The 19,654-nt window shown below is 47.8% G+C and overlaps 1 protein-coding gene across 3 annotated transcripts in view; it reads right to left on the reverse strand.

The window, feature by feature from the left end:
- Positions 1-19,654, reverse strand: part of PAK5 (p21 (RAC1) activated kinase 5) — a 195,159-nt gene that overhangs the window by 174,454 nt on the left and 1,051 nt on the right. The gene's annotated exons all lie outside the window — the stretch shown is intronic.

The following is a 19,654-nucleotide window of genomic DNA, read 5'->3' on the forward strand; positions in this document are numbered from 1 at the left end:
AAGTTGTAATAAAGGTGGTTAAAAATTCCTAAAATTACAATCCTGTTACAACTAAATGTGTGATATTCCGCTTAATGTTATATAACTGCATTGCTTCTGTACTCTAATGCTTGAAAAACTCTCACAACATGTTTTATACTTTTCGTAATCTGAGGGGAGTAGGGCTTTGGCTGAAGCACCTTTTTATGTGTGTACGGCCTAAGGCTAATAAACACTGATTGATTTGTAATTTTTTTTTTAAAAAATGTGCCCACTTAGGGAATTTTGAGAAAGTGAAGTGGGCACCACCACAACATGGCTGCCACTGAGGTAAATATAATCCCCGGCATGACAATTCAGGCGAGGATGGACTCAACAAATATGGCTGGAAGTGGCACCCGTAACATCTGGGCAGATGGTGGTTTAACAGCCCACTGATCCAACACAATCCCTGCTCTGCACTACCCAATACTCTCCGCATCCCTCCCCCCATGAGAAAGTGAGTGGGCACTACCAAAAAATGGCAGCTGTCCATGCATCCTTCTAGGGTGGGGGCAGCTATTTTGGAAGGGGCTACAAGTCATGTCTCCTAAGGTCCCCTGAAGCGCCTCCCAATCCAGAGTGATGGAGAAAAGCCAGGGTTGCCCCTTTCATTTATTTCATAGGTGTCAAACTCGCGGCCCTCCAGATGTTATGGAGTACCGTTCCCATCATCCCCTGCCAGCATGATGCTGGCAGGGGATGATGGGAACTGTGGTCCATAACATCTGGAGGGCCGCGAGTTTGACACCTGTGATTTATTTCTTTATGAAAGGCCTTTATTGATTGATTTGAGCATTTTAAAATTTCATTTCTATCCTACCTTTCTCCCAACAGGGATCCAACACAGTAGACATAATTCTTTCCTCCCTTTCGGCCGTACAACAACCCTGGTGGGCTCTGTCGCTGACCCAAGGTTACTTGGTGCAATAAAAGACAGCAATTTTGCAGCGTTTCTCTGTTTCTATTGATGCGTCAATATAACAATATAATAAAAAACAAAAATGGAAGTAATCACAAACCTGCACAGGGGGAAGGGGAGAAATGTGCACCGGAGTGGGAGGGAATGGGAAGGGCTGGGGGTGGGTGGAGGAAGAAGAAGAAGAAGAAGAAGAAGAAGAAGAAGAAGAAGAAGAAGAAGAAGAAGAAGAAGAAGAAGAAGAAGAAGAAGAAGAAGAAGAAGAAGAAGAAGAAGAAGAAGAAGAAGAAGAAGAAGAAGAGGAGGAGGAGGAGGAGGAGGAGGAGGAGTTTGGATTTATATCCCCCTTTCTCTCCTGGCTTACAATCTCCTTGCCCTTCCCCCCTCACAACAAACACCCTGTGAGGTGGGTGGGGCTGAGAGAGCTCTGAGAAGCTGTGACTAGCCCAAGGTCACCCAGCTGGCGTGTGTGGGAGTGTACAGGCTAATCTGATTTCCCCAGATAAGCCTCCACAGCTCAGGCGGCAGAGCTGGGAATCAAACCCGGTTCCTCCAGATTAGATACATGAGCTCTTAACCTCCTACACCTGGAAGATGTCCAGGCAAAGATGCTCACAAGTTCCCCTGCTCCAGCAGTGAAGAAAATTACAGTTGCACTAGAAGTGGTGTCCTTTGGTGTGGGGAGAATGGAAATTGACATCCGCACAAGAAATCTTGCTATGATATTCGACATTAGCCATTTTTGTTGCTACATTACATCGGCGGCTCATATTTAACTTATGATCCACCTAGGCCCCTGAATTTCCTTTCTTCAGGAAGAGTGAGATCTAAAACATGCAAACCTGGCTCACCTGAACATAAGTGTGTTTCAGAAGAGGGCTGATGAGTCAAGATTGATAGCACTGAACCCCCAGAATTTAATAACAGTATTTTTCTGTTCACCTGATTGAACCTAATGTGTGCGTTTTAACAAAATGATTTTACTTCCTCTGTTTCAGAAATAAACCAAGTACCCTTTTGAAAAGACTTATAGGGCGATTCCGCACTCACCAACTCAACCTAGGTTCCACCTAGGTTCCAACCTAGGTTCCACCTAGGTTCCACCTAGGTACATTCAACATCCGGCAAGTTCCACGCAGTCCGTTCCTGCTCTGCTCCATCCTGCCGTTAAATTTCTGACTCCACCAGGGAGGTACAGTTTTTTCGGCAAACCCAGGTTCAAGCTGGTAAAGTGGGGAATCTCCGTCGCCTCGATTCGCCCGTTCAGCCAATCACAGACAAATGTCTTGGGCATGCGCAGAACGGAAGACTCGCACTGGCGAAAAGTGCGCCCCCCCCCCACTTCTGTATAGAAGCGACGGCCATGCACATAAATGGAGGGCAGATGACACGCTGCTCATAGCAACGCAGCAGCCTATCAGGAACGAGGAGCGAATGATGCGCCAAGATGATCCCGCCCTCTGAACTCGGCTCCAGCAGGACGACCTCAGCTGCTGTGCGAGTAACAGGAATTAACCTAGGTCGGCAATTTCAGCCCGACGGGACGAACCTAGGTTGAGTTAGTGAGTGCAAAATTAACCTAGGTTGGCAATTTCAGACCGACTGGACGAACCTAGGTTGAGTTAGTGAGTGCGGAATCGCCCAATGTCACTCTCTTCTCCACCTGAGGGTATCATAGCAATATTACATGTGATTTCTTTGCATTTGTAGTAATAATTTTCTTAGATTGTTAAGTCAGTTTCTTGTTTTAGTTAAAACTGGGACCCTGGAAGCTCAGGAAATGTGCAAATTGGCCAACACCCCCTCTACAGCTTGTCTGGCATGTAGGCACACCGCACCCACAAAGACATTACATTTGCAAAAGGAGGACGGCAAAGAACGTGAGCAGGGTGCTGGACTCTATAACAAAAGATCGTCCCTGAAGACGAGGAGCGCTGCCTTGCCTCCCATCTTCACCTTTGGACTCTTCTTTTGTTCGGGTCTCTGGCAAGACATCCAAGCAGAAAGGGTGCAGCATTGTAACATTCTTTTGGACCTAATGTCATCTCCTAAGTAAAAGGGATTTGTTTTTTCTCCCTCCCACCTTGCAACATCCTGCGGGACTGCTTTTGACATCAAGAGTCGCCTGCATTCATTCACAGGACTCTACGGAACTAGTGCATTCTGTTTCTGATGTTTTTCTTTTGATGTGTTGTCTTGTTGGGGACTGCCCCCTTCTCCTTCCCTTTGATATACTTGTATAAAAGGTCTGTGTTTTGCTCTGCCCGGTGCGGCCTTGCCTGGATGGAGCTTCGTGTCTTGGAGGAATCCCGTCTCTGTGCCCGCTCATTACTGCCAAGCTGAAATCACTAAAGACACTGAAATCACTTCTTGTTACCCTGGCAGTGGGTAACAAGGTGACCATGTCCTGTTGGTTTGGAAGGGAGCTCAGCCTTGCCTCTCAGCTGCTACCATCTGCCAAATTCCTCCATCTGTCCAGGCCCTGCAGGATCTTGGTGAGTTCCGTAGGGCCTGTAAGACTGAGTTGTTCCGCCGGGCTTTTGGGGGGGGGGCGGCCACTGATTGGTGCGCCCCCTTCCTGTCCTGTTTACATCCTGGGACTTTTAACATCTATGCAACCCACCGTTCTTCCCCTTCTTTGGGGAGGGTTTTTTACTGAAAATTTTAATGTCGGACGCGGGGAAGTCTGTACGTAATGTTGTATTTACTGGGTTTCAGTGATTTCACGACTCACTGAGCTCATTATTTATTTATAATGTTTTATTTTATTTGTGCTCTATTTGTCTGTTGTTTATTTTGTTGTTCAACGCCCAGATCCCTTCGGGGGTAGGGCGGTATACAAATCTGAAAAATAAATACATAAATAAATCCTGGGCCAGATGTGAGCAAACGCCTGCGATTCCACCAACTGACTGACCTCTCCTTGCGATGCTTTAGAACACATGGAAGAGGGTAACTCCGGAGTGTGTGTGTGTGTGTGAACGGCCGTCGAGTCCCTTCCGACTCATAGCGAGCGTATGAATCAATGACCTCCAGAAGGCCCTATTGTTCACACTCTTCTCCCCCTTAAATTTTGGGGGGATCACTTTGTGCACACTGGGAATCGCTACTGTCCGCCTCGGATGTGTGCTTAACCCGGTCAATCCAACACAATAGCCCAAGCATTGCTGAGCTGAGAGCCGTTTCACAGGGTTTACATTTTCAGGTTGAGTGGCAGCATAATTAGATGTTCTCGCAAATGGCTGGGATAAAGAGACACCGGGAGACAGCAACAGGCTGTAGCTCCCACCTGAGGGCATATCTGGGGCAAATGGGGGGTAATCACTATTTAATGTACAAAACGGTCTCGATGCCCACTATGTGAACACTCAGGACAAGAGCCTGGTGCTTGCGTGCGTGCGTGTGTACGGCAACTGATCTAACCAAAAGTGGATCTTGGCTAAAATTATCTGCCTACAAAGACTGGCTCACGTTGAGCAATGTCCAAGCAGAAATGTCCAAGCAGACTTAGTATGTCCAAGCAGACTTAGTAAAGTTTCAAAGGGTAGCAATGTTGCTCAGCTTCAACTGACTTTTACTAGGCATGCCCGCAAGAAATAAAGTACAAAACGGAGCAAAAAATCTACATGATTCTAAAAACAAAACTGGAAACCAGGACAAATCACATCAGGCCAGAGACAAAGAGGTGTTCAAGCTTCCATTATGATCTTTTCTTGATCACCTCTAACAAAAATGCAGCTGTTCTTCCAGTTATCCCCACAGTGACTATTATTCAGTAGGTATATAGTCTTTATATGCTCAGAACAACCTACCTTTTTCCTAGTGGCAGGGCAAGTAGAGAAAGTCTAGGTCCGTGGTGGCGAACCTTTGGCACTCCAGATGTTATGGACTACAATTCCCATCAGCCCCTGCCAGCATGGCCAATTAGCATAGCCAATTGGGCTGATAGGAATTGTAGTCCATAACATCTGGAGTGCCAAAGGTTTGCCACCACTGGTCTAGGTAATGCATACCTTGGACAAGAATATATACCGTATATACTCGAGTATAAGTCAACCCGAATATAACTCGAGGCACCTAATATTGTCCCAAAAAACCTGGGAAAACTTATTGACTTGAGTATAAGTCTAGGGTGGGAAATGCAGCCTGGCCGGCTACCCCGGCCCACCACCATCCAAAGCCCCGCAGGGTCTCCGATGCAGGTGGGCAGGGGATCTCTGAACCTGGCACCGGTGAAAGGCGCCTTGCTTCCCGGCATGGCAGTGAGAGCGAGGAGGCTTTGAAAGGGGCAACCGGCGTCTGCAAGACTCGAGTATAAGTCGAGGAGGGCTTTTTCAGCACAAAAAGTCGACATATTCGAGTATATATGGTAATATGCTCAAGGATCACAACCCTATCCTGACAATATGCACAGGTTCTATCTTGGAGCGGGATGTTCAACTGCCGACCCTTGAGAATGGAAGAGGGGAATACATTGATTAAAGATCCATCTTTGCCTGGTCTCCGTTAGTTGGGATAAATATTTAGCTGTCAAGCTAATTTCAGGATGGGTTCCAAAGTGCAAAGGGAACATAAGAACATAAGAACATAAGAACAAGCCAGCTGGATCAGACCAGAGTCCATCTAGTCCAGCTCTCTGCTACTCGCAGTGGCCCACCAGGTGCCTTTGGGAGCTCACATGTAGGATGTGAACGCAATGGCCTTCTGCGGCTGTTGCTCCCGATCACCTGGTCTGTTAAGGCATTTGCAATCTCAGATCAAAGAGGATCAAGATTGGTAGCCATAAATCAACTTCTCCTCCATAAATCTGTCCAAGCCCCTTTTAAAGCTATCCAGGTTAGTGGCCATCACCCCCTCCTGTGGCAGCATATTCCAAACACCAATCACACGTTGCGTGAAGAGGTGTTTCCTTTTATTAGTCCTAATTCTTCCCCCCAGCATTTTCAATGAATGTCCCCTGGTTCTAGTATTGTGAGAAAGAGAGAAAAATTTCTCTCTGTCAACATTTTCTACCCCATGCATAATTTTATAGACTTCAATCATATCCCCCCTCAGACGTCTCCTCTCCAAACTAAAGAGTCCCAAACGCTGCAGCCTTTCCTCATAAGGAAGGTGCTCCAGTCCCTCAATCATCCTCGTTGCCCTTCTCTGCACTTTTTCTATCTCTTCAATATCCTTTTTGAGATGTGGTGACCAGAACTGAACACAGTACTCCAAGTGTGGTCGCACCACGGCTTTATATAAGGGCATGACAATCTTAATAAGGGCATGACAATCTTTAACAAGATGAACAAGGGGAACAAGATGTCTTAGCTGCATTTAGCAGCAACTGGTATTCCTAGTCTAATAACCCCCTTTTCAGAGATTGCCACATTTCACTTGCAGAGTGCCAAAATAGAGGCCAAAATATCTTCTCTAGGTCTCTCTTTAGAATTCTTTTATATGCACTCTGCAAGTTAAATATGGCAAACTACAGTTTTCCACCAATCCGAAGACTGCAGTTGAAAAAAAGGGGCTAAATAGGTGAGATTGCCAACCTCAGAATTAAAGAAAAGAGACCAGAAGTTTAATGTCCAACAAATGCCGCCCTGATTTGAGACACATGGAACACAATGGGGTACCCCAAAAATCTTGTAGGTCTGCAAATTGCGGCATGTGCACTAGAAGAACAAGGTTCAAGTCAAGTAGCACCTTAGAAAACTGACAAGATTTTCAAAGTATGAGCTTTGGAGAGTCCACGCTTCTTTCATCTGATATCTCAGATACATTTGATTATGTGTGGTTCCAGTAGAACAGAATAAAAGTTTGGGTGTATACTTCCTTGTTCTCCACCATTAGGAGTCTCAAAACAGCTTCCAAATATCTTCCCTTCCTCTCCCCACAACAGACACCTTGTGAAGTAGGTGGGGCTGAGAGAGTTCAGAGAGCACTGTGACTGACCCAAGGTCACCCAGCAGGCTTCACGAGTAGAAGTGGGGAAACAAACCCAGTTCACCAGATTGGAATCCGTCGTCGCTCATGTGGAGGAGTGAGGAATCAACTCCGGTTCTTCAGATTAGAGTCCACAGCTCTTAACCACTATACCGCCGGGAAATTTTGTATTCAATCCGACCCACGGTTTCAGGGGCACATGACAATATTCATGTTTACAGTGTGCCCCACATTTGTGGCCAGCCACTTCCTTTTTTTTATTACTAGCAGCAAAGCAGGCTCCAGCCAGAAGGACATCATACCAGGTCCTGCATTCAGTGCCCCCATCTTCTCAGACGGAGAGGGCCTTCAAGCAGAGTTCTATGCATCCCCCACAGCAAACAGCAGCAGTGGCGTAGTGGTTAAGAGCAGGTGCACTCTAATCTGGAGGAACTGGGTTTGATTCCCCGCTCTGCCACTTCAGCTAATCTGATGAACTAGATTAGCTTGTGCACTCCAACGCACACCAGCTGGATGACCTTGGGCTAGTCACAGCTCTACCTAGCTCTCTCAGCCCCACCTACCTCACAGGGTGTTAGCTGTGAGGGGGGAAGGGAAAGGAGTTTGTAAGCTCCTTTGAGTCTCCTACAGGAGAGAAATCCAACTCTTCAAACCAAGAGGGGGGGGATATAAATCCAACTCTTCAAACCAGAAATGGAGGAGAGGGGTTACTGCAGTATTTCTGTCTCGATGCTAATTACCACACTTTGCGTCTAAACCCTGCCCTGAATTCCAATGTGGTCTCTCGTTGATGGTAACGGTCAATAGGTATGCACCCTGGTATCTCCTATTATGGACATAAATGTCCTTTTTAAAAAGGGGCCATGATCTGTGCCACAAGGCAGCACAAACGTGTGCCACCAACTTAAGAATCCACCCCATGCCAGTGTGTGCCCATGTGCCCCTTGCTTCATCCTGATATTAAATATGGAAATTCCATTGAATGAGCATTGGCACGGCACCAACTGCAATCCAATGACCTTTCTCCAGCTTATTAAGTGGTTTTATGACCTCTACCCAATTGCTTTGGTCATCACACCATGCCTTTTCAGGCACAGCCCCCAAATCCTGGAATTCTCTCCCCAGAAAGACTCCTCTGTCCCTTTCTGTTTTGGTCAAGGCACTAAAAGCCCTGGCCCAGGTGGAGGCCGGCCGCATCATAGAGGGAAGGGGGGATTTCAAGGGAAGAGACATTCAGAGGTTGTTTGCCATCGCCTACCTTTGTGTAGCCACCCTCACCTTCCTTGGTCTCCCATCTTAGTACTAACCATAAGAACATAAGAACAAGCCAGCTGGATCAGACCAGAGTCCTAAATGCCCAAGGTCACCCAGCTGGCATGTGTTGGAGCACACAAGCTAATCTGGTTCACCAGATAAGCCTCTACAGCTCAAGTGGCAGAGTGGGGAATCAAACCCGGTTCTCCAGTTTAGAGTGCACCTGATCTTAACCACTACACCACGCTGGCTCGAATTGAGCTCTCCATGTGACTGAAAGTCCTCATGGTGATTGTGGGCTAAATGTAATGTGTAGTTTTTGTGTAAGAGACCATTGTGAGCCCTGGGCGGGGGGTGGGGGTTATCGTCAGAATCTAAGAACATAAGAACATAAGAACTAGCCTGCTGGATCAGACCAGAGTCCATCTAGTCCAGCTCTCTGCTACTCGCCGTGGTCCACCAGGTGCCTTTGGGAGCTCACATGGAGGATGTGAAAGCAATGGCCTTCTGCGGCTGTTGCTCCCGAGCACCTGGACTGTTAAGGCATTTGCAATCGCAGATCAAAGAGGATCAAGATTGGTAGCCATAAATCGACTCCTCCTCCATAAATCTGTCCAAGCCCCTTGTAAAGCTATCCAGGTGAGTGGCCATCACCACCTCCTGTGGCAGCATATTCCAAACACCAATCACACATTGCGTGAAGAAGTGTTTCCTTTTATTAGCCCTAATTCTTCCCCCCAGCATTTTCAGTGTATGCCCCCTGGTTCTAGTATTGTGAGAACCAGGGCCTACTCTGATTAGCTTCCAAGATCTAATGAGATGAGGCCAGCCTGGGCCATCCAAAAACAACAGAACCAAAGAACCAAATACACAGATAACGAGCTCGGTCCTTCCCTTTAAGGACCTTGGTGCCACAGCCAGCCCAGTTCACGGCAATGAGCTCTCTGTACCAGAGAAGGCTTTGAAGATCAGACATGACAGGCAGCAATTTGTACAAGAGGACATGCACTCCTCTTAGGGGGGATGGAGGAGATTTCGGATGAATCACTGGAGCTTTGACTGCTGCGGGCAAGTATTCCCCTGTGCTTGTCTTTCACCTCCCCAGCGCCAGTAGGGCCCCTAAGCTCAAACGGATGTTTTTATCTCAAACGATTTTCTCCACTCGATGAGCCGATCGGAGCTGGTATTTTAGCTCCTAGGGTGAGAGGCCTGTTTTTAAACATACTGTTGTGAACAGGGACGCGAGAAGTTCACCAGCGTGGATAATATTGTGCACCGCAAACGAAGGCTCCAAATTTGTTTCAAAAGCTCAGCTCTGGAACACATAGAACGCGCATGCTCATATCCGCACTCACTTGAAACTGACATCATTTCTGCCGGGTTTGTGAAGTTTCCATCAGACGTCCCTACTGGGTTTTTCAAATGAACACAGGCTACAACTCCAAAAGCATTCTTGCATTCATCAAAAATTAAAACAGGTGTCTCGCAGTGCCCTCTTTACATTTCTATTCTAGCAGCATATACTTTTACAGAGTAGAACCCCGTTTCACCAAAGGAACACAAAGGAACACAGATGAAGCTGATTCTCTGCTCAGGCGGACAGTGGCGTTCCAAAATCTGTCTTTCACACCCTCTGCCACTTGGACACAAGATGGAAACACTGGTAAATCTCCCCCCCCCCCCCTGTATTTTTCTCTCCCATTTGAACGGGGCCACTTGGCACACTACCTGTATTGCTTAATAAACCCTGCTCAAAGGAGAGCCATGATGCTCGCCAGGTTTAATGTTATGCCTTCTGCCTTGTTACATGGCAGATTTAATAAGCAAGAAAAGGCTACAAGATTGTGCCCATGTAATGATGGCTTAGTTGAATCTCTGGCCCACCAATTACTATACTGTCTCAGATTCAAGGAAATCAGATCCAAGTATGTGAATCTTACTCCTTTACATTTACCCCATCTCCCCGATTTAATTAGATTACACTACTTGTTGGACAACCCTGATCCTTCTCTCTGTATGTTGGTGGCAGACTTTCTCCTGGAAATTACTTAACGCCAGTAGATTTCCTTCGACGCAACATTTATTTCCTGTATTGTATACGCTTTTTAATCCATTTTTATTATTGTTGTACTGTTGTCTATGCCAATAAAGGCTTGCTAAGAAATGGTTAATCTTCCAGACGTTAAGTAACAAACTGCGGCGTGTCCAAAAACCTGATTTCTTGCCCTTTTCCAAGACGTCCTATCTATTCTGCCATTTTTGTGACCAAGAAGCCACTAGAAACGGTTGCTACTCCACCAAAAGTTGGTTCACAAATTCAAACATCATATCCGACCACATTTGGTGCAATCTGTGGTTAAGAAGCCGGTTACCAACTTGCTCAGAATCCTGGTTCGGGGTCAATCGATGCCCCCAAGCTATGTTGAACCATCTCAGTTCAGATGTCACAAGTAATCCAAGCTGCATCAAACCAATCTTTCCTTATTGTGATGTCAAAATGTAGTCAGTGAGTTGTATAGCAGCACATAGCCATAACAGGGTAGTGACGATGGGGAGCATAAGGGTGAGACAGGAAGAAAGAGATGAAGCAGCAGTGGCGTAGTGGTTAAGAGCAGGTGTACTCTGATCTGGAGGAATTGGGTTTGATTCCCTGCTCTGCCGTCTGAGCTGTGAAGGCTCATCTGGGGAATTCAGATTAGCTTGTGCACTCCCACACATGCCGTCTGGGTGGCCTTGGGCTAGTCACAGTTCTTCTGAGCCCTCTCTCTGCCCCACCTACCTCAGAGGGTGTTTGTTGTGAGGGCAGAAGGAAAAGGAGTTTGTAAGCCCCTTTGAGCCTCCTTACAGGAGAGAAAGGGGGATATAAATCCTCCTCCTCCTTTTCCACCTCCTCTCCTTCCTCCCCTCTGGCCCCTTTCGTACATGCATAACAATGCACTTTCAATCCACTTTCAATGCACTTAGCCACTGGATTTTACTGTGCAGAATAGAACAATCCACTTGCAAACCATTGTGAAAGTGGACTGAAAGTGCACTATTCTGCATGTGCGGAAGGGGCCTTAGTCAAGACCCTGTCAAGATTTCTGCTTGTCCCTGGCTCTTGCCATGAGACTATGGGATGGGCCAGGAGCAGGTGGCAACGTGGGAACTCTTGGCTTAGCCTGCTGTTTATTTCTGCAGGTGGGCTTTGCTTTGGGCGCGCAGCAACTTTCTCAGCCTTTGAGCTGAACAGCACCCGGGCTTATCTCTGGTCTGGCCTGGGAGATCTGCCCTGCCTGAGAATGTTTCTGGTGATCTCATCCCAGTGGGATCCCAAGGGTGGGGGCTGGGGAGAAAGAAATATTAACCAAGAGATGTTATAGTAGCGGAACTCAGTTCCAGCAAAGCTTGTTTGTCTACAATTCATCAGAACCTGCCAATAAACTGATTTCTGAAACCAAGAGTCTGGTTATTGCAGGGGTTGGCAGATCCTGACGATAACCCCCACCCCCCCGCCCAGGGCTCACAATGGTCTCTTACACAAAAACTACACATTACATTTAGCACACAGTCACCATGAGGACTTGCAGTCACATGGAGAGCTCAATTCGAGCCAGCGTGGTGAAGTGTTTAAGAGCAGGTGCACTCTAATCTGGAGAACCGGGTTTGATTCCCCGCTCTGCCACTTGAGCTGTGGAGGCTTATCTGGTGAACCTTAGCTTGTGTGCTCCAACACATGCCAGCTGGGTGACCTTGGGCTAGTCACAGTTCTTTGGAGTTCTCTCAGTCCCACCCACCTCACAGGGTGTTTGTTGTGGAGGGAGGACGGAAAGGAGATTGTAAACCCCTGCTCCCCCCCTTATATCTTTTTGTTAGCAACCATAATTAAAATCAGAGGGAGAGACCCTCCAGACTGTCCTGCCAACTAAAAAGGTTTGTTTGGTTGGGCAAACGAGACAGGAGATTTTTGATGGTGCCCCACAACTGTGGAACTGTGTGCCTGGCCCAAAGGCGGAGCTACCAGGGGACAAAGGGGTACACGTTGCACTGGGTGAGCCTGGGGGGCGGGAAATTGCCTCCACCCCGCAGCGCCCCCTCCCACTTACCTTAGTGAAATAGTGCAGGCTGCTGAAATGACCTGTTCATTTCAGGCTGAAAACGGCCTGGTGGGAACTACACTTCCCAGGAGACCTTATGAACCCCAGGGTCTCCTGGGAAGTGTAGTTCCCACCAGGCCGTTTTCAGCCTGAAGGAAACAGGCCGCTTTTCCAGGCTGAACTACTGGGGGTGGGGGGGTGGGGGAAGCAGGGCACTGCGGTGGGGGGGGGGAGGCGCAGAACACACAGAGTGCGCACCAAGTGCACTCTGGCCCCGCTATGCTTCTGGCCTGGCCCCCTCTCTTTCAATCTTTAGGAGGCACTTGGAGATGGTTTTATTTAGGACTGAATTTGGGTACATTTACTAGCAGTCCTGAAATGCGATTTTAAATTTTGGCCTTTGTGTTTCTAACTTGTTTTATGTGTGTTTTATCTGTGTTGTAAGCCACTTGCAACTCCGTTACGAAGAAAGGTGGCTAATCAAGGTTTTAAATAAGTTAAATGAAATAATCATGCCTGTCGCTGCTGGGTGAAGCTAAGCACAGGAACCATGCTAGAACTTAGTACCCTATCCCTTATGAGCAAGCAAAAGGAACATAAGAACATAAGAACAAGCCAGCTGGATCAGACCAAAGTCCATCTAGTCCAGCTCTCTGCTACTCGCAGTGGCCCACCAGGTGCCTTTGGGAGCTCACATGTAGGATGTGAACGCAATGGCCTTCTGCGGCTGTTGCTCCCGATCACCTGGTCTGTTAAGGCATTTGCAATCTCAGATCAAAGAGGATCAAGATTGGTAGCCATAGATCGGCTTCTCCTCCATAAATCTGTCCAAGCCCCTTTTAAAGCTATCCAGGTTAGTGGCCATCACCCCCTCCTGTGGCAGAATATTCCAAACACCAATCACACGTTGCGTGAAGAAGTGTTTCCTTTTATTAGTCCTAATTCTTCCCCCCAGCATTTTCAATGAATGTCCCCTGGTTCTAGTATTGTGAGAAAGAGAGAAAAATGTCTCTCTGTCAACATTTTCTACCCCATGCATAATTTTGTAGACTTCAATCATATCCCCCCTTAGCCGCCTCCTCTCCAAACTAAAGAGTCCCAAACGCTGCAGCCTCTCCTCATAGGGAAGGTGCTCCAGTCCCTCAATCATCCTCGTTGCCCTTCTCTGCACTTTTTCTATCTCCTCAATATCCTTTTTGAGATGCGGCGACCAGAACTGGACACAGTACTCCAAGTGCGGTCGCACCACTGCTTTATATAAGGGCATGACAATCTTTGCAGTTTTATTCTCAATTCCTTTTCTAATGATCCCCAGCATAGAGTTTGCCTTTTTCACAGCTGCCATGCATTGAGTTGACATTCCCATGGAACTATCAACTAAGACGCCTAAATCCCTTTCCTGGTCTGTGACTGATAGCACTGACCCCTGTAGCGTGTATGTGAAGTTTGGATTTTTTGCCCCTATGTGCATCACTTTACATTTTGCTACATTGAACTGCATTTGCCATTTCTGAGCCCACTCATCTAATTTATCAAGGTCCGCTTGGAGCTCTTCGCAATCCTTTGTGGTTCTCACCACCCTACATAATTTGGTATCATCTGCAAACTTGGCCACCACGCTACCCACCCCTACTTCCAGGTCATTTATGAATAGGTTATGAATAGGTAAAGAGCACTGGTCCCAAAACGGATCCTTGGGGGACACCACTCCCGACATCTCTCCATTGTGAGAACTTCCCATTTACACCCACTCTTTGTTTCCTGTTTCTCAACCAGTTTTTAATCCATAGGAGGACTTCCCCTCTTATTCCTTCATTGCTGAGTTTTCTCAACAGTCTCTGGTGAGGAACTTTGTCAAAAGCCTTTTGGAAATCCAAGTAGACAATGTCCACCGGTTCACCCCTGTCCACATGCCTGTTTACACCCTCAAAGAACTCTAGTAAGTTTGTAAGACAGGATTTGCCTCTACAAAAGCCATGCTGACTCTTTCTCAGCAGGTCTTGCTTTTCTACATGTTTTATAATTTTATCTTTAATGATAGATTCTACTAATTTACCAGGAACAGATGTCAAACTGACTGGCCTGTAATTTCCCGGGTCCCCCCTAGATCCTTTCTTAAAGATTGGTGTGACATTGGCCATCTTCCAGTCTTCAGGGATGGAGCCTGATTTCAGGGATAAGTTGCATATTAAAGTGAGAAGACCAGCAATTTCATGCTTGAGCTCTTTAAGAACTCTTGGGTGAATGCAATCTGGGCCAGGGGATTTGGTAACATTTAGTTTATCAATGGCTGCCAGAACTTCTTCCTTGTCTACCACTATCTTCGCTAGTTCCTCGGATTCGCCTCCTAAGAAGCTTGGTTCAGGTGCAGGAATGTTCCTCACCTCCTCTTGGGTGAAGACAGATGCAAACATTTTACCTGCCATGCCGCCACCCCCTGCCTGCCCAAACTGTCTCAACTGACCACAGATATAGGATGAAAGCTGAACTTCTCAGTGTACAAGAGAAATTTCTTCCGCATTGTGGATCAAAACAGAAACAAAAAGCAATGTGCAGATCCATTGGAAGCGCTGGTGATCTAACTACAACCTATGGAAAGTGACTTTGAGGGTCAGGGCAGGGACTGGATGCAGCATATGGGAGCAAGCAGGAATACTAGGGTAACATACACACTTGGGATAAAAATGCATTACAGGATCACTGGATGGAACAGTGGCGTAGTGGTTAAGAGCAGGTGCACTCTAATATGGAGATCTGGGTTTGATTCCCCGCTCTGCCACTTGAGATGTGGAGGTTTATCTGGGGAGGTTCATCTGGGGAACTAGATTAGCTTGTCCACTCCAACACATGCCAGCTGGGTGACCTTGGGCTAGTCACAGTTCTTTGGAGCTCTCTCAGCTCCACCCACCTCACAGGGTGTTTGTTGTTGTGAGGGGGGAAGGGAAAGGAGTTTGTATGCCCCTTTGAGTCTCCTTAGAGCAGAGAAAGGGGGGATATAAATCCAAACTACTCCTCCTCCTTCATTATCATCCCTGGCTTTGGAGGTGAGGCAGATGTCTACTAAAGTCAGGGCCTTTTATCTGGTGGCCCCGGTCTCTGGCACTATCCCAAGAGATGTTCCCCCGGCATCATCTTTTACGCTGTATACAAAATCTGTCCTGCTCTTTCATGCTGAACATTATTTTAGTGCTGACAAGTTATAAAAAAAAACCTCCTAGAGTTCTTCAAACAGGCTGGTGAACACTGGGCTGCCGTTATGAATACCCAACCCCCAACTCAATTGTAGCACTGTTCAGAGTTGCGTTGGATGGAGCAGAACAAGGGGAGTTTAAGCTGCTCTCATGTGGCCTCAGGGATCAGGCCCGGGCTCACACAAACAATCACCCCAATGTGAACGTGTGACCCGGAGGACCAGGGCGGGGCAATGTGACTGTGCCTTTAAAATGGGTGAAAGATTTTGGCGACTGATGTTATATCTCCCTTTAGACTTGGATTCAAATAGCACAGGACTGAATGATGGAATTTGAGATGGTCACATTGGTCAGCTCAGATCGGATCTAGTGGTGCTGAGTGCAGCGGAGTAACCCTCAATGCTATCCTCAGTGGAATTAGGCCCCTCAAACCTCCCTCGCCAAAAGCACTCTTTTCCTGAGCCAAAACGGCCAGGGGGTATTACCAGAGGTGGGATCCAGCAGGTTCTCACAGGTTCCCGAGAGTAGGTTACTAATTATTTGTGTGTGCCGAGAGGGGGTTACTAATGGGTGATTTTGCCACGTGATTTTTGCCTTAGTTACGCCCCTCCTCTCAGCAGTAGCGCGCAGAACTTGAAGCAGTCTAGCAGGAGGTGCCCCGGCGTGCGTGGCAGCCTGCGCCTGCGTGCATTTGTTTCCCACCCAAGGACCGGCGCAGCAGCTGCGTCCTTGCCACAGCCCCGCCCAGGAATGCCACACCCTCGGAATGCCCGGCCACGCCCCCGGAATGCTCCGCCCAGCCCCATTGGCGCTATGCCACAGTTTGAATCCCACCACCATGGGAACCTGTTACTAAAATTTTTGGATCCCACCACTAGTATTACTTGTACCCCTGAGGGGGCAAATGGGGGAGAACAGGAAAGCCTCAAGACTATGGGTTGGATCCAAACAAGACTGCGGGTTGAATCCTTTTCCATGGGTGAAAAAGGAAATAGGCATCCCTTCTACCCCCAAAAGCCTATGCTGACATGATGGGACCCGCATGGCCAAAGAGCTCGTGAGAAGGGGGTTGTAGTAAGGAGGGCAATCGAGACAGAATGAAAAAGCCAGCTGGATTCGACCCTACAGTTTCCTCTGAGGCCCCTTCCGCACATGCAGAACAAAGCACTTTCAATCCACTTTCACAATTGTTTGCAAGTGGATTTTGCTATTCTGCACAGTCAAACCCAGCTGCAACGTGCATTGGAAGTGGATTGGAAGTGCATTATTCTGCATGTGCGGAAGGGCCTGAACGACCCCACTGCTGTCCTGAGTGTGGCCTGCCGCGTGTCGCGCATTCTCAGTGGCCCAGGCCAGCCTAGACGTTTGCGTGTGCCCACAGAGAGGGCGCTGAGTGCCACCTCTGGCACCCGTGCCACAGGTTTGCCACCACTGCACTAGGAGGAGCAGTGAAGCCCCTCCCTGATACAGACTCCCATCTCGTTCCCAGTTGCTGGCATGCTGACACTTCAGGTCACCTTTAGTATTCAAACAACAACACCAGCAGAATACAAAAGTGGCAGCAGCGCATAAGAGCTAAACAGGCTGCTGGAACATAAGAACATAAGAACAAGCCAGCTGGATCTGACCAGAGTCCATCTAGTCCAGCACTCTGCTACTCGCAGTGGCCCACCAGGTGCCTTTGGGAGCTCACATGCAGGAGGTGAAAGCAGTGGCCTTCTGCTGCTGCTGCTGCTGCTGAGCACCTGGTCTGCTAAGGCATTAGCAATCTCAGATCAAGGAGGATCAAGATTGGTCGCCATAGATCGACTTCTCCTCCATAAATCTGTCCAAGCCCCTTTTAAAGCTATCCAGGTTAGTGGCCATCACCCCCTCCTGTGGCAGAATATTCCAAACACCAATCACACTTTGCGTGAAGAAGTGTTTCCTTTTATTAGTCCTTATTCTTCCCCCCAGCATTTTCAATGGATGCCCCCTGGTTCTAGTATTGTGAGAAAGAGAGAAAAAATTCTCTCTGTCAACATTTTCTACCCCCCATGCATAATTTTATAGACTTCAATCATATCCCCCCCTCAGACGTCTCCTCTCCAAACTAAAGAGTCCCAAATGCTGCAGCCTCTCCTCATAGGGAAGGTGCTCCAGTCCCTCAATCATCCTCGTTGCCCTTCTCTGCACTTTTTCTATCTCTTCAATATCCTTTTTGAGAGGTGGCGACCAGAAAAAGGAAAAAGAAAATGGAATGCCAGAATAAAGCAAGAGAGGGGAAAGGTGGATCCGAGGGCAAAAATGAAGGTTGCGAGCTGTTTTGCAAGAAAGCAAGCCAAGCCAGATACCAGGTACATGAGTAGAACTGGTGGGCGTGCGTGAGCGTTCTCTTGAAGCCTCGCACACAGCGGCATATTCTACGGCACTTGACAGACAAAGGTGGGCCCACTCGCTCTGCATTAGAAGGAGTGAACAAGCCAAACTCTCGAAATACTCTCTTCCAATCAGACTCTCCAATCAGAATCCAGGTTATTTTGCCTTTATCTGCATAGCACGGAGGCCTTTTCCGCACATGCAGAATAATGCACTTTCAATCCACTTTCAATGCACTTCGCAGCTGGATTTTACTGTGAGGAATAGCCAAATCCACTTGTTGTGAATGTGGATTAAAAGTGCATTATTCTGCATGTGCGGAAGGGGCTCAGTCTCCATAGGGTGGAACTTCCAGCAAGTTCACCAGCAAAACTGCTTCCAATAATTCAGACGGACCGCTGCACCAGCCAGCAATGTGCAGTTCGAACATAAATGTCGGATTCTCTGAAGATGCCAGCCACAGATGCAGGCGAAACAGAAGAGAATACTGCTAGAACACGGCCATACAGCCCGGAAACCACACAGCACCCCAGTAAATGCCGGTGTTTGGTGCTGAGTCAAGAAGTAACTGGGGCACCCGTTTCTCAGAGCAAAGAAGCAGAGAATGCCCATTCCAGAAGTGAAGGGCAACAAGAGGGAACGAGTCAAAACTCTGTGGTTCGGAGTTCTCCTTCGCAGGAACTAACAGAAAGAGAGCATGGGATTTCCCAAAGGCAAGAAGTGCTCTACAAATCGAACAGTTTCGACACAGGAAACCTCTTAAAGACCCCGCTGTTAATGCAAACCTTTTCAAGTTCTGCAGACAGGCCCCATATAGCTGACGGAACAAGAAGGATCAGAAATCAAGAGAAAACTGCAAACTAACTAAGGTGAGCGGGGGGGGGGGGGACACTGTGTGGGCCTGTGTTTAAGAGAGAGCGTGGGAGGGAGCGGGAGAGAGGGGCCCCTTCCGCACATGCAGAATAATGCACTTTCGATCCCCTTTTGCAATTGTTTACAAGTTGATTTTGCTATTGTAAACCCCTTTGAGTCTCCTTACAGGAGAGAAAGAAGAAGAAGAAGAAGAAGAAGAAGAAGAAGAAGAAGAAGAAGAAGAAGAAGAAGAAGAAGAAGAAGAAGAAGAAGGAGGAGGAGGAGGAGGAGGAGGAGGAGGAGTTTGGATTTATATCCCCCCCTTTCTCTACCGCAGGAGACTCAGGGGCATACAATCTCCTTGCCCTTCCCCCCTCACAACAAACACCCTGTGAGGTAGGTGGGGCTGAGAGAGCTTCGAGAAGCTGTGACTAGCCCAAGGTCACCCGGCTGGCGTGTGTGGCAGTGTACAGGCTAATCTGAATTCCCCAGATAAGCCTCCACAGCTCAGGCGGCAGAGATGGGAATCAAACTCGGTTCCTCCAGATCAGAGTGCACCTGCTCTTAGCCACTACGCCAAACTTCCTCCTCCTCCTCCTCCTCCTCCTCCTCCTCCTTCTTCAAGCACTATTAAAACTCTAGCTACCATATTGATTCATGTGCATATATCAAACAGAGAGCCTGGCGAGGAAAGTGGGAAGCATCTAAAATGATTTTGCTCCCCCCGCTTTGGGAGAGACAGGAGGATTTCTCCCACCCCGTCAGCACAATCCAAGAGGGTTGGTGTTGTCTTCTATTGATTTCATTGGCAAGGCTCCAGGTTTCCTGCCTGTTGTCTACAAGACGCGTCTCTGAACCTGCTATTCCTAGCCCAGGGTATCGAACAAAGATTGTCTCCGACAGGGAAAAAGAAGCTCTATCTTTCTCTTATCAAACATCATTTCATGCCAGGTTTCTATGTGGAGGAGTCTCTTCCTTGCTGGTCTACCGAGTTCCCAAACTAAACAGGACTAGCACCTTGAAATGGGAAAGGCAGGAAATGAACACGGCAATTC

Source organism: Sphaerodactylus townsendi, linkage group LG01, assembly GCF_021028975.2.
Source record: "Sphaerodactylus townsendi isolate TG3544 linkage group LG01, MPM_Stown_v2.3, whole genome shotgun sequence".
In the NCBI taxonomy this organism is placed as follows: Eukaryota; Metazoa; Chordata; class Lepidosauria; order Squamata; family Sphaerodactylidae; genus Sphaerodactylus; species Sphaerodactylus townsendi.